General features: G+C 36.6%; 1 protein-coding gene and 1 non-coding gene across 7 annotated transcripts in view; one reads left to right on the forward strand and one right to left on the reverse strand.

Moving 5' to 3' along the window:
* GREB1L (GREB1 like retinoic acid receptor coactivator) overlaps positions 1-13,166 on the reverse strand; it is a 353,788-nt gene that overhangs the window by 173,519 nt on the left and 167,103 nt on the right. The gene's annotated exons all lie outside the window — the stretch shown is intronic.
* On the forward strand, positions 6,796-6,902 carry LOC143662883 (U6 spliceosomal RNA). The gene has a single exon (XR_013165650.1). It is a non-coding gene; the product is annotated as a U6 spliceosomal RNA (small nuclear RNA).

The raw sequence follows: 13,166 nt of genomic DNA on the forward strand, positions 1-13,166 counted from the left end.
AAGTACATATGCTAAAGTATACATATAGTATCCAACTAAATATAAATGGAAGAAAATCAATAAAGTCTATCAAATGAAATTTCCCTGAAATACCATGATTTTGGCCAAGCCCCCAAAACTCCTCACCAGTATAACTATACACATTTTAAATTTCCTAAAACTCAAATGCAATTTATTTTTCAGTAAACTCTTGTGATCAAAACCAAACAGGGTGGGGGTAGGGGGTTGGAGTAGAAATATGCTGTGTCATAAAGTTTATTGGTCTAAGTCAAAACCCAAGGGAGAAAAGTGCCAGGAACTTGCACAAAAGTTAACCACTGGATTGCTTATCTATGGAGAACAATGGAATAACTTCAAAGGTAGAACTTTAGCCTTTCTCCAGGGCACCAAATGCCTGGAAATCTTGCCTCTTCTTAATCTATTACTAGCTCAACAAGCTATCTTCATTTCATCATTGAAAGCCTTGAAAACCAACATTCTCCAAGGGATCTTTTTAGTTTAATCAAGTGCCCAATTATACATGGAACACCACAGAATTTCAATCTCTTCCCCTCATAGCTCAAGGAGCAATATGACAGACACATATAGACAGGACAAACAAATATTGCAAGAATAAAATATAAAATCAACATAAAAATTGGGGGATTTCACCCTCATAAAGATATACATAGTCCTACAAGAGTATTAGCAATACTCCATTGAAGACAAGGGGAAGTACCCATAAAACATTCCCTGTACAGATTTAGTCTGGTTGACTATATTCCAAATAAAGAAAACTGAGCACTGTTTGATAATGATAATATGAAGAATTACAGAACTGAACACACACATTTTTAGGGCTGACTATCTGCTGTTGACAGCCCAATTAGTGCTCAACAAAGGGCAAAATTCAAAGGAAGCCTTTTTGATGCAACGTATTTTTTTTTAAGAAAATATTGTATCAAAGTTTAATTGACAATATTCTTTCAATCTTAGTGATAAATAAAATAATAGTTCAGCTTACAATTAGTGGCATCTTACATTCAGTGAACTATAATAAAAATACTCCCAGGTTTGTCACAAGAAATAAATGACACAATGCATGCGAGAATACCTGGCAGGCAACAGTTATCCAACACATCAACTGAATCTCCTTCTAAATTGGCAGTCACAGACTTAGAGTTAGAACTACCTGTCAGTTATACTGGTACCAACTGTGTCCACAGACCACTATGGGGAGTTTCTCACACATAGGTATCACATGACACGAACCCCCTGGCCACATTTGCTTGGAGCAGAGTCTGAAGCAGCTCCTGACCCCAACACAGCCATCTCTATGAATGCACTGAGGTAGTACTAGAGCTTGGCCCAAGACACATACTCTGCTGGATGGTGAATGACCCTCTATCGGATTCCTGACTTGGGCATTTGTAATGGACAAACTGGAGAAGCCATGAACAAGAAGCAGCTATGAATAAAGAGAGGCCAAGAAACAAAGTATAAGAAGAGTAAGAAAAGAAGGAAGAGAAAGAAGTAGATGAAGGAAACTGAAAAAAGCTTAATTCACTCTAATCCAAGCTATAGTTAGAATACAGTGTATACACTCCTCAGTTTCCCATTACCTGAGATATTTTTTACATAGAAATAAAGATATCCCTTTAGCTTGTTTATCATAACTATTTTCTTACTCACTGGTTTGGTGAACTTTTTTAAAAAGTATTTTATTGAGATATCTTCACACATATACAGTCCATCCAAAGTATACAATCAATGGTCTACAATATCATCACATAGCTATATATTAATCACCACGATCATTTTTAGAACATTTGCATCACTCCAAAAAAGAAATAAAAAGAAAACACTCATACATTCCATACACCTTTCCCCTTCCTCGCATTGACCAATAGTATTTCAATCTATCCATTTTTTCCCTCTTACCACCCCCATATGATTTACTTATTTTTTTAGTCATACATGAGAAAAAAAGAGCAGCAGACACAAGGTTTTCACAATCACACGGTCACACTGTAAAAGCTATAACTGTCTTCAAGAATCAAAGCTACTGGAACATAGCTCAACAGTTTCAGGTACTTCCCTCTAGCTACTCCAAAGCACCATAAACTAAAAAGGGATATCTGCATAATGCATAAGAATAACCCCCAGGATAACCTCTCAACTCTGTTTGAAATCTCAGCCACTGAAACTATTTTGTCTCACATCTCTCTTCCCCCATTTGGTCAAGAAGGCCTTCTCAATCCCTTGATTCTGGGCCCCGGCTCATCCCTGGGAGTCCTGTCCCACATTGCCAGGGAGACTCACACCCCTGGGAATCATATCTCACATAGGAGGGAGGGCAGTGAGTTCACCTGCGAAGTGAGTAAGTTGGTTTAGAGATACAGGCCACATCTGAGCAACAAAAGCGGCTATCTGGGGGTGACTCTTAGGCGTAAGTATAAGTAGGTTTAGCTTCTCCTTTGCAGGAATAAATTTCATGGGGATGAACCCCAGGATTGAGGGCTCAGTCTATTGATTTGGTTGTTCCCACTGCATACGAGAATATCAGGAATTCCCCAGATAGGGAAATTTAATATTTCCTCCTTTCTCCCCAGTCCCCCAAGAGGTCTTTGCAAATACTTTTTTATTCTCTGCCTGAATTACTCTGGAATGCATGTATGCTAACTGTACAAACAATGCAATGTATTCTTAACAGCATATGCCACAGTATTTAGGGTCACTGAAGTTGTGGCCATTATCCACCCAATTACCAGCTTTCCTTTTCTATGAATTTCAGAGAGCCCCCAATACCTGAGATGCCAAAACATCTGACAAAGTCAGTAAGAATAAATTTAACTTCAGGCAAGAAATTAGAGAAATATCTTTTAGGAATTAGTCATTAAATCAAATGCAACAAGAAAACAGACTTTTGATTTCCATTATATATGTACATATTTTATATCTCTAGCTGACTTTAAGTTTATGAGACTGCATTAGATTGATTTTCATCCTTGCCTTTATTATTACGAAACGATAAATTATATTAAATGTTCTTATAACACTACAGACCTCTGAGAAAGGGATCATATGCAATAATGGGCTCTTTTTGCACCACTAGTTAGTTGTTCAAAATGCAGGTAGATTCAAGTACAAACCACCATGACATTGTGATTTGGTGCCTTGTTCCCCTATCTTTTTTTCCCTTTTTCAACAAAAAGAGAAATAGCTGAAGAGAGTAAAACAGACACCATCTATCAATGCTGGAAAAGTAAAGAAATGGTGGCTTTACATGTGAAAATTGGCACTGGGCGTACCTGCTCCACACCCTCTCCTCAATTCCCTTTCTCTGAAAGTTGAAAGGAGAAGCAATACACTTTGAGAGAGACTGCTCTTTATTCTGCAATATTTCCTCCCCCTTTGTCAAAGGTTTCATGGTTAATAATTATTGAATTATTATCACAGTAGTTACTTTTATAGTAATTATTAAGTATACAAGAGACAGGGAGAAAAATACCCTCAGTGATAAAATTTTCCTTTAGTTTACTTACAAAAGAATTTTCACAATTTAAGCATCAGAACATATTTTGGAATACATAAGCACACTTTCAAAAGTTACTTTCAAGTTATATGTGAAGTAATAGCACAATGGTAGACATTATAATAATAGCACTGCTATCATTATTATTATTATTACTGGTATTAGTGATGGTGGCAGTGATGGAGATAGTAGGGGTGGTGGCAGTGGGGGTGGAGGCGGTAGAGGTGGTGGTGGCAGTGGTGGTCATGGCCACAGTGGCTGAGGTGGTGACGGTGGCTGTGGTTGGAGTAGTGGTGGGATGAGGACCACAGTGAGGGTGGTGGTAGTGGATTGGTGGTAGTGATGTGATGGTAGTGATGTGGTGGTTGTGGATGTGGTGGTAGTGATTCCAGTGGTAGTGATGTGGTGGTAGTGATTGTGGTGGTAGTGATGGGGTGGTAGTGACCGCAGTGGTAGTGACTGCAGTGGTCGTGATGTGATGGTTGTGATGCGGTGGTAGTGACGTGGTAGCCGTGGTGGAACTGGTGATGCAGCAGTAGTAACAACATCATAGTAGTTAGTTGCAGTCATCACCAAGAACTGTGAAGGGAAGCATTCTTCTTTGGAGGGTTATAATAACAGTATCTTGGAGAGTTTACTAAATGTTGGGTAAGTGCTAATATTGGGCCCATTTTTCAGATGAGATCACTGAGGCCCAGAAAAGATAAAAAACTTGCCCAAGGTCACACTCTGAGGAAATGTTAAAAACAGTAGGAACCTAATCAGCATGGCTACAGAAGCTGCTCTCTTAGGCTATCTTTATCACCTAACCACCTATGCCACTGAGCTGTGAAATCATCTACAAAAATGGCCTAATAGGGTAAAAGAATACTCTGCAAAGTACTGCTGAATTGTCCAGCAAAAAAATAAAAATAAGATTTTTGTTTGCTGATTTGTCTTTATATATATATGTTGATAAATACATATCACAGCTGCAAGACAAGGCTAAAAATGGAGTCTTAAGATATGGACTAACAGACACAACAATTTAAAAAAGCAAAACAAAATACCATCACCACCACCTCCTCTAAAAACAAAACCAATCAAACCTAAACCTCACTGCAAATATTAGACAAACGGGAAAGAAGATCAAAAGCTAAATTAGTTAACAGAGAAGAAGCAAATGCATAGAACATTCAGGGGAAGGAAGCACAGGCCTGGCCTTAGATGCCAAAGCATCAAATCAATAGGCAACACAGCTGCTGATTTGGGGAATTCCCTTGCCGGTACCCTTTTCTCCGTATTGCTTCCAAAATTAGAAAAATTGGTCATGTTACCTTAATTCATTACATTGCAAACATAGAAATTAAAAACATTCCTATCAACTCCCTAAAATATTGGAAATGTTTATATAACTATTCTTTTTTTTTTGCATGAGCAGGCACTGGGAATCGAACCCAGGTCACCGGCATGGTAGGTGAGAACTCTGCCAATGAGCCACCATGGTCTGCCCTATAACTTTTCTTCTTTTACTCTCATCTTTCCCCTTTCTAAAAAAGATTTTATTTTCTAGTAAGGACAAGAGAAATTTTCTAGAACTCAAATGATAAAATAAAAAGGCATGAATTTAAAAGTATATCTTTAACCTTATAATAGTTTCAAAAGAAGTTCTAGATTTGAGATACTACTTAATATGTTATTTGAAAAATTTAAAAGAATTCCCTGGCAGAACACTTAATTGAAATAGGTAAAAGTCGTAAGGAAAAACTGTGATACAAATAGTATGAAATGCTTTTACTAGAAGTCTTATAAATGCAAATTTTTTTTGTGAAGATATCAATGCAAGCAGAAAAAAAGACAGGAAGTACATATGATAAACTCTTAATAATGATCATTTACTGATAGTGGTGTTTATGAATTATTTCTTATTTTTATTGTTATTTTCTAATTTTTAAAGTAATGAACAGTATATTTTAGCATACTGTAATAAAGGAAAAGGAAAATACATAGTAATTGAGCTAATCCCAATTCTATAGCTATCCTTCATGTTGCTTAAAATACAGATTAACTACTCAAAAAGATGATAAGAACAAGTGAATTTACAAAGTGAAAGACCCCCATCCCCTACACATGCTTCAACAAAACTCATTTCAGTGCTTAGACTGATAATCTTCCATTAGTTTCTACTACTGCTTCTGTTTTCCCCAAGTTATGATGATAGATCTGTACTAATCAAGTTCTTCAACAATTTCCTCTTTTGACCAAGTATAAATATTTTCAAAGTATTGTACTTGGGCTTTTAATAAAAATTGACTTTTAATACTAACTATCTGGGGAAAATAAATATTAATAAAAAAGGATTTAAAGTGGTCATCACAATTTGTGAAAAGGAAGAACAAGAAAAACACTGATTAAAAAAAAATTAAGTGCATGCTAAAAGAAAAAGACCTGTTCTAACACACTGCTTTGGAGTTGCTTGGTTTCAGTAGCAGGTTAGGTTATAGGGAAGGTCGATGTAAAGATACATATACCATTTAAAAAAACACTTCAAATACATGTTCCCAAGCTTACATCTACTGAAAAGTCTGAGAAGCAATTACAATTTGATAACAATAAGTAATTCCTAATACCCATTCCTAATATTATTCCCTCTTGGAAATTAACAAAAACAAACCAACTCACTGGACAACACTGGAAGGAAAAGCAAAGAGGAAAGCCCTTCCTGTTCTTCAAAATAACCAAACAATGCTGGGTTTTTACAGACAGTCTTTTTTTTTTAAATGAAGAATTCCCACTAATAAATGTGGAAAGAATGATAGAATTATAAAATTAACATTTTATAGCCCCTAATGAAAATTTCATTCAGACAATGATCTTTAATAAGTAAAACCTTTATTTAAAGGTTGATGGATCTTTATAATGGAGCCATCAGGCTGCCTCCTTCTGAACCGAATGATCAAGTTTAGCATCACTAAAAGAAGGGCAACCAGAGGCTGCGGTCCTCAAAATGGGAGAACATGTGAAGCACACACACAATCTAGAAGTACTACTGTTATAGGGTATAACTTCCACTTTTAAGATAGAGGAATAAATTAAATGAAACCAAAAGGAACAAGCACACATTCAAAATGAGGGACAACTCAAATCTACAAGGCAACTAACCTATTTCTGCAACAAGCCTAGGTTATCCAGTTTGTTTATGATAGAACTAGGGTTCAAATTTAGACTCAAAAAACCTAGGCTTTTATTATGACGTTACAGTGGTCAATACAGCATGGAACTGGCATAAAGATAAATATACTGTGCTTGCTTTGGCAGCACATATACTAAAACTGGAAAGATACAGAGAAGATTAGCATGGCCCCTGTGCAAGGAGGACATGCAAATTCATGAAGCATTTTCCATATTTGCAGCTCATTAAATTCCCCTCTTTAAAAGCCAAAAAAAAAAAAAAAAGAAATATACTGACCAATAGAATCACATAGTGTTCAGATATAGACCCTCTCATCTATGGACAATTGATCTTTGATAAGGCAGTCAAGTCAACCCACCCAGGACACAGCAGCCTCTTCAATAAATGGTGCTTGGAGAACTGGATATCCATGTGCAAAAGAATGAAAGAGGATCCACATCTCACACCCTATACAAAAATTAACTCAAAATGTATCAAAGATCTAAACATCAGAGCTAAGGCCATAAAATTTTCAGAAGAAAATGTAGGGAAGTATCTTATAAATCTTGTAATAGGAAGTGGTTTCCTAGACATTAGACCCAAAGCATGAGCACTGAAAAAAGAAATAAATGGAAGCTCCTCAAAATTAAACACTTTTGTACATCAAAGAACTTTGTCAAGAAAGTAAAAAGCAGCCTACCCAATGGGAGACAATATTTGGAAACCACATAAATATATAAAGAGATTCTTCAACTCAACAACAAAAAGACAAACCGATTAAAAAGGGGGCAGACACACAATCTGGACAGACACTTCTCAGAAGAGAAAATACAAATAGCTAAAAGGCACATAAAAAGATGCTCAACTCCACTGGCTACTAGGGAAATGCAAATCAAAACCACAATGAGATATCATCTGACACCCACTAGAATGGCTATTATCGAAAAAAAACAACAAAACAACACAAAAAAAGACAACTGTTAGAAAGGACATGGAGAAAGAGGCACACTTATCCACTCTTGGTGGGAATGTAAAATGGTACAACTGCTCTGGAAGGCAGTTTGGCGGTTCCTCAGGAAGCAAAGTATAGAATTGCCATGTGATCTGGCAATACCATTGCTAGGTATCTATTCAGAGGACATGAGGGCAAGGATACAAATGGACATTTGCACACCAATGTTTATAGCAGCATTATTTACAATTGCCAAGAGACAGAAATAGCCCAACTGTCCATCAAAGGATGAGTGGCTAAACAAGCTGTGGTATGGTATATACATACAATGGAATATTACGCAGCTGACTCTATTCTTCAAGACAGAATAGAGTCTGTCTTGAATGTTTACAGCAATGTTTATAGCAGCATTATTTACAACTGCCAAGAGACAGAAATAGCCCAACTGTCCATCAATGGATGAGTGGCTAAACAAGCTGTGGTATGGTATATACATACAATGGAATATTACGCAGCATGACTCTATTCTTCAAGACAGAAGAGTCATGAAGCACGTGACAATGTGGATGGACCTTGAGGACATTATGCTGAGTGAAATTAGCCAGAAACAAAAGGACAAATACTGTATGGTCTCACTGATATGAGCTAATATTAATGAGTGAACTGGAGAATTGAAGTTAAGAACACAGGTTATTAGAAGATAGAAATAGTGGGTAGAGATTGGGCAATTGCTGCTGAATAAATACAGGCTGTACAGCAGGACTAATTGTAAAAATTCAGAAATGGATAGCACAATACTACCTGACTGTAGCACAACAATGTAAGTACACTGAAAAAAGCTGAAAGTGAGTATGATAGAGGGAGAAGGACTGCGGGCACGTATGAAACCAGAAGTAAAGACAGGATAAAGACTGAGAAGGGATAATTTAGGAATGCTTCGAGTGGACAATGATGGTGATAAATGTACAAATTTAAAAATATTTTTGCAGGAGGAAGAAAAAAGGAATGTCAGTATTGCAGGGTGTTGAAAATAGATGGTGTATGGGAAAAAGTACAGTCAACATAGCTAGGGTCTACAGTCAACAGTAACATTGTAATATGCTTTCACTGAATGTAACAGTGGCATTATGCCAAAACTAAATGTCAACTGAGGGTGGGGGTGGGGCATGGGGAAGGTCATGGACTCTGCGGAAGAAAAGGAAATATCTTCATATAGATTATGGTGGTGTAGGCATGTCTATACACTTAGGTTAGATTCTAAAATGTGTGAATAAAACTGTTTAAAAGTGAACAGAGAGAAACAAGTACTAGAGAAAATGCAGAGAAAGAGATGTACCTATCACTGTCTGTAGGGAAACTGAGAGATGCAGCCCCTTGGAGGGCAGTGTGGTGGTTCCACAAGAGGCTAGGGGTGGCGTTGCCATATGATCCTGAAACCCCATTGCTCAGTATATACCTAGAGTAACAGAGTATGGGACAGGAATGAACATTTACACACTGGTGTTCATGGTGGCAGTGTTCCTGATCCACAAAGGGTGGAGGTGGCCTAAGGGTACAATGACTAGGGAATGGATGGGGGAACTATGGGGTATACATACAATGGAGTACTGAGTGGCTGCAAGGAAGGAATCAGGTTGTGAGACATGCAACTTCGTGAATGAACCTTAGGGACTATATGTTGAATGAAATGTCAGAAGCAAAAAGACAAATATTATCATGCCTCACTCATACGGACTAAATATAAAATAAAAACTCAGTAAACTGAAGTCGAGAACATGGGTTATCAGGTTGAGGTCTATTGTAAAAGGTCTTAGATTGTAAATTCTTACAGCAGTCATATATATTCAGGAAGTGTAACTATTAATTCTAAATTCTGAGATACTGAGCTGTTTGTATATAACCTGGTCATTCCCAGAAACTTCAGATATTTATGTGACTCCTGATACTCAGAGTTAGAGCTCTGAAGCTATAAAAGTCAGCAGTAACCCATACAGGAACTGTTTAAAAAGTTGAAAAAGTGATCAAACTTTAAGCAGAGATATGAATGAAGCTGATCTGGATAGGACTAAGATAGATCAGAAGACAGGGTAAAAGATGGTATCAACCATATTTCAAAACCTCAATCTCTCTGTGAGACTAAAGGAAGAGATGTTTATGTGTTGCAAAATATATAGTTTGGGTAGTACATTTCCTAATTTAACTTGTATGGTCAGTTTAATCTAACACCATAAGCACATGCAATCTTGAATACAGCATGAGATTTTGTTGGTTTGTCCAGATTAGTGTGATGCCCCAATTAATCCTACAGTAATTTGTGCAGTGAATAAAGAAGTATTTGCAAAGTCCTTTTGGGGGAATGGGGAGAAATGGGGAAATATTCAACTTCCTCATTTGGAGAATTTCTGATATTCTCCCAAGCAGTGGGGACAGCCAAATATATAGGCCAAGCCCTCAATCTTGGGGTTTGCCCCTATAAAGCTTACTCGTGAACAGGATAGGCTAACTGACTTAAAATTATGCCTAAGAGTCACCCCAGAGAGCCTCTTTTGTTGCTCAGATGTGGCCTCCCTCTTTAAGCCAACTCAGCAGGTGAACTCACTGCCCTCCCTCCTGTGTGGGACATGACTCTCAGGGATGTAAATCTCCCTTGTGATGTGGGACAGAAATCCTGGGATGAGCCAGGACCCAGCATCAAGGGATTGAGGAAAGCCTCCTTAACCAAAAGGGGGAAAAGAGAAATCTGATAGTGTCAGTGGCTGAGAGATTTCAGACAGAGTCAAGAGGTTATCCTGGAGTTTATTCTTAGGCATTATACAGATATCCCTTCTTAGTCTATGGTGTATAGGAGTAGCTGGGGGGAAGTACCTGAAACTGTTGGTTCTTGAAGATGACTGTATAAACACATAACTTTCACAATTTGACAGTGTGATTGTGAAAACCTTGTGTCTGATGCTCCTTTTTCCCAGGGTACAGATAGATGAGTAAAAATACATGGATAAAAAAATACGTGAATAATGGGGGAGACAAAAGGTAAAATAAGTTGTTAGATGGAAATGCTAGTAGTCAATGAGAGGGAGGAGTAGGGAGTATGGTATGCATGAGTTTTTTCTTTTTTCTTTTTATTTCTTTTTCAGGAGTGAGGCAATGCTCAAAAAAATGATCATGGTGATGAATACACAACCTTGTAATGATATTGTGAGCCACTGATTGTACACCATGTATGGAATGTATGTGTGTAAAGATTTCTCAATTAAAAATATTTTTTTAAAAAAACCTATGCTTTCCCACTAAATCATGCTGTTTGAAGTAGAAAAAAGGTGAGAATGAAGGTGACACATCTGGTTTGTGGTGGTGTAAGTGTGTGTATAGTTGTTTTTGGTTTGAGATTAACTATTTTTTAAGGTGGAATTTATTGACTAAACTAGGCATAGTATTAAAGGGTTAGCTTCACATAACTTCTCAGTTCTCAATGACCTTTCTCTTGCCACCTATTTTTCAACCTTCAGCAATCATCCAGCCAGCCATCCAGGTGGCCTTTACAAAAATCCTAATGTCATAATGGTGAATTAAGCACATAGGCTCTTAATCCAAACTCCGTACTCAGAGCCCTGCATGACACTGGGGAAATTACTTAATCTCTTATGTATAAAATAGGGGTGATACTACAATCTCTTGGCTTTGGGGGAATGTACATGAAGTTACATATATACAAAATTCTTAAAATAGTGCCTGGCACTATTCTACCTATCTATTCTATCTGGTACCCAGATAATGTCTGTAGTGATAATGGTTGTTTGTTTAGCCTGGTACTACATTGAATATACTGAGTAAAATAAGATCCATTCCTTCCCTTCTATGTGTTGGTTACCAGAATAGATTCTGGGGCATTGCTTTAGGAACAAATGACCATTCAAGCTAAAAGTTCCAGAAGCAGCTGTTTGGTACTATAGACAATACATTTAATAAGAACTTTCATAATCAAAGATACAAAATCTTGGGGTGACCTTTGACACCAAGTGCAGCATTGTCCAAGAGAACTTTCCATGGTGATGGAAATGTTCTAAATCTGCCACTAGCCACATGTGGCAACTGAGGTGGCTAGTGTGATTAAGGAAATGAATTTTAAATTTAAGTTGGTTTTAATTAATTAAAATTTAAATGGCCACATGTGGGTAGTAGTTACCATACTGGACAATGCAACTCTAGAATACATATCATGACGAGGAGAAAGATTTCTTAAACTCTAAAAGATCTGGCTATGTCCCTGGTGATGTAACTCTGAAGAAATCCATCCCTGTCAAGTTCAATTTCATCTATAAAATAAATGTATTGAAGAGATTGCTACTGTTCCTTACAGTAAGAAAATTCCTTCACATTGTATAAGAAAATTGTTACAGCATTATTGCTTACACACTCTTTCCCCATTAAAAATATTCACTAAGGGGCGGTGCAACGGTGGTTCAGTGGCAAGAAATTTCCCCTTTCTCACTGACATTATTAATTATATTTGTCAGTTTTGCCACAATTTCAGTGCTTCTTAACAGCTGTGGATTTTCAGCTACTACACTAAAGTTCCTAAACTTTACTTGTATCTGCTGAGCTGGATACCCGGGTTTGATTTTGAAATTTTGACACAATTTCAGTGCTTCTTAACAGCTGTGGATTTTTCTAGGCAATTTTCAGCTACTACGCCAAAGTTTCTTAACTTAAACTGTATTTGCTGAGCTGGATACCCAGGTTTGATTACCAGATCCATATATATATATATATATATGAATATATATATATATATATTCACTAAGAACAGTGATAATGTATGACTACTGGACAAATAAATCAAACACAGTCTTACAAGTTTTTTGCAGAGTCTACAATACAAAACTTAAAATTTAAAATAAATGTATAGTCTCAGTTCTCTCTTTTTTGTGCTCTTTTACATTTCATTTATTCTTTTGAATTGACATTTGTCACTCTTAAGTACAACTAGTTGTCCTACTCTCTCATTAGATTGTTGTTTAAAACATGAACTGAGTGAAAAAATTAATACAGTGAGGCTTTTTGTGTGTGCCTTATACATTTACACATTTAAATGGTTTGAAAGAGACATTATCTCTTCCCAACCACAAAGCTAACTGTGCATTCTAAACAAAATGTTCTGTTTCATTTTTATTCATCCTCCTTGCTGAAATTTTTTAGAATATGCATATAGATTAAAAAACAAAATTTCCAACCCCTTTTAATAGTGAGCTATACTTCTGCACATTTAAATTTGGACAAACTCTTTTGACAGTTTCTGAAACCAAAAATATTTTAGATACTGAAAAAAAATCCATTAAGTTACCCTAGTAACAATTCTAAAATTTGCCACTTTTACCAATATACTTACGGATGAAATGTTATAAAAATTACTGAAATATACAACTGATTTCATAATAATTATTAAAAGCTGTCATAAGTGAAAGACAAAGTACAATGTTATTTTTTCTTTGTAATGAATAGTTACATGCTACTACTGGAAATCTTAACTTTCTTCCTTGCAATACCAGAAA

The sequence above is a fragment of the Tamandua tetradactyla genome, chromosome 18, assembly GCF_023851605.1.
Source record: "Tamandua tetradactyla isolate mTamTet1 chromosome 18, mTamTet1.pri, whole genome shotgun sequence".
NCBI lineage: Eukaryota > Metazoa > Chordata > Mammalia > Pilosa > Myrmecophagidae > Tamandua > Tamandua tetradactyla.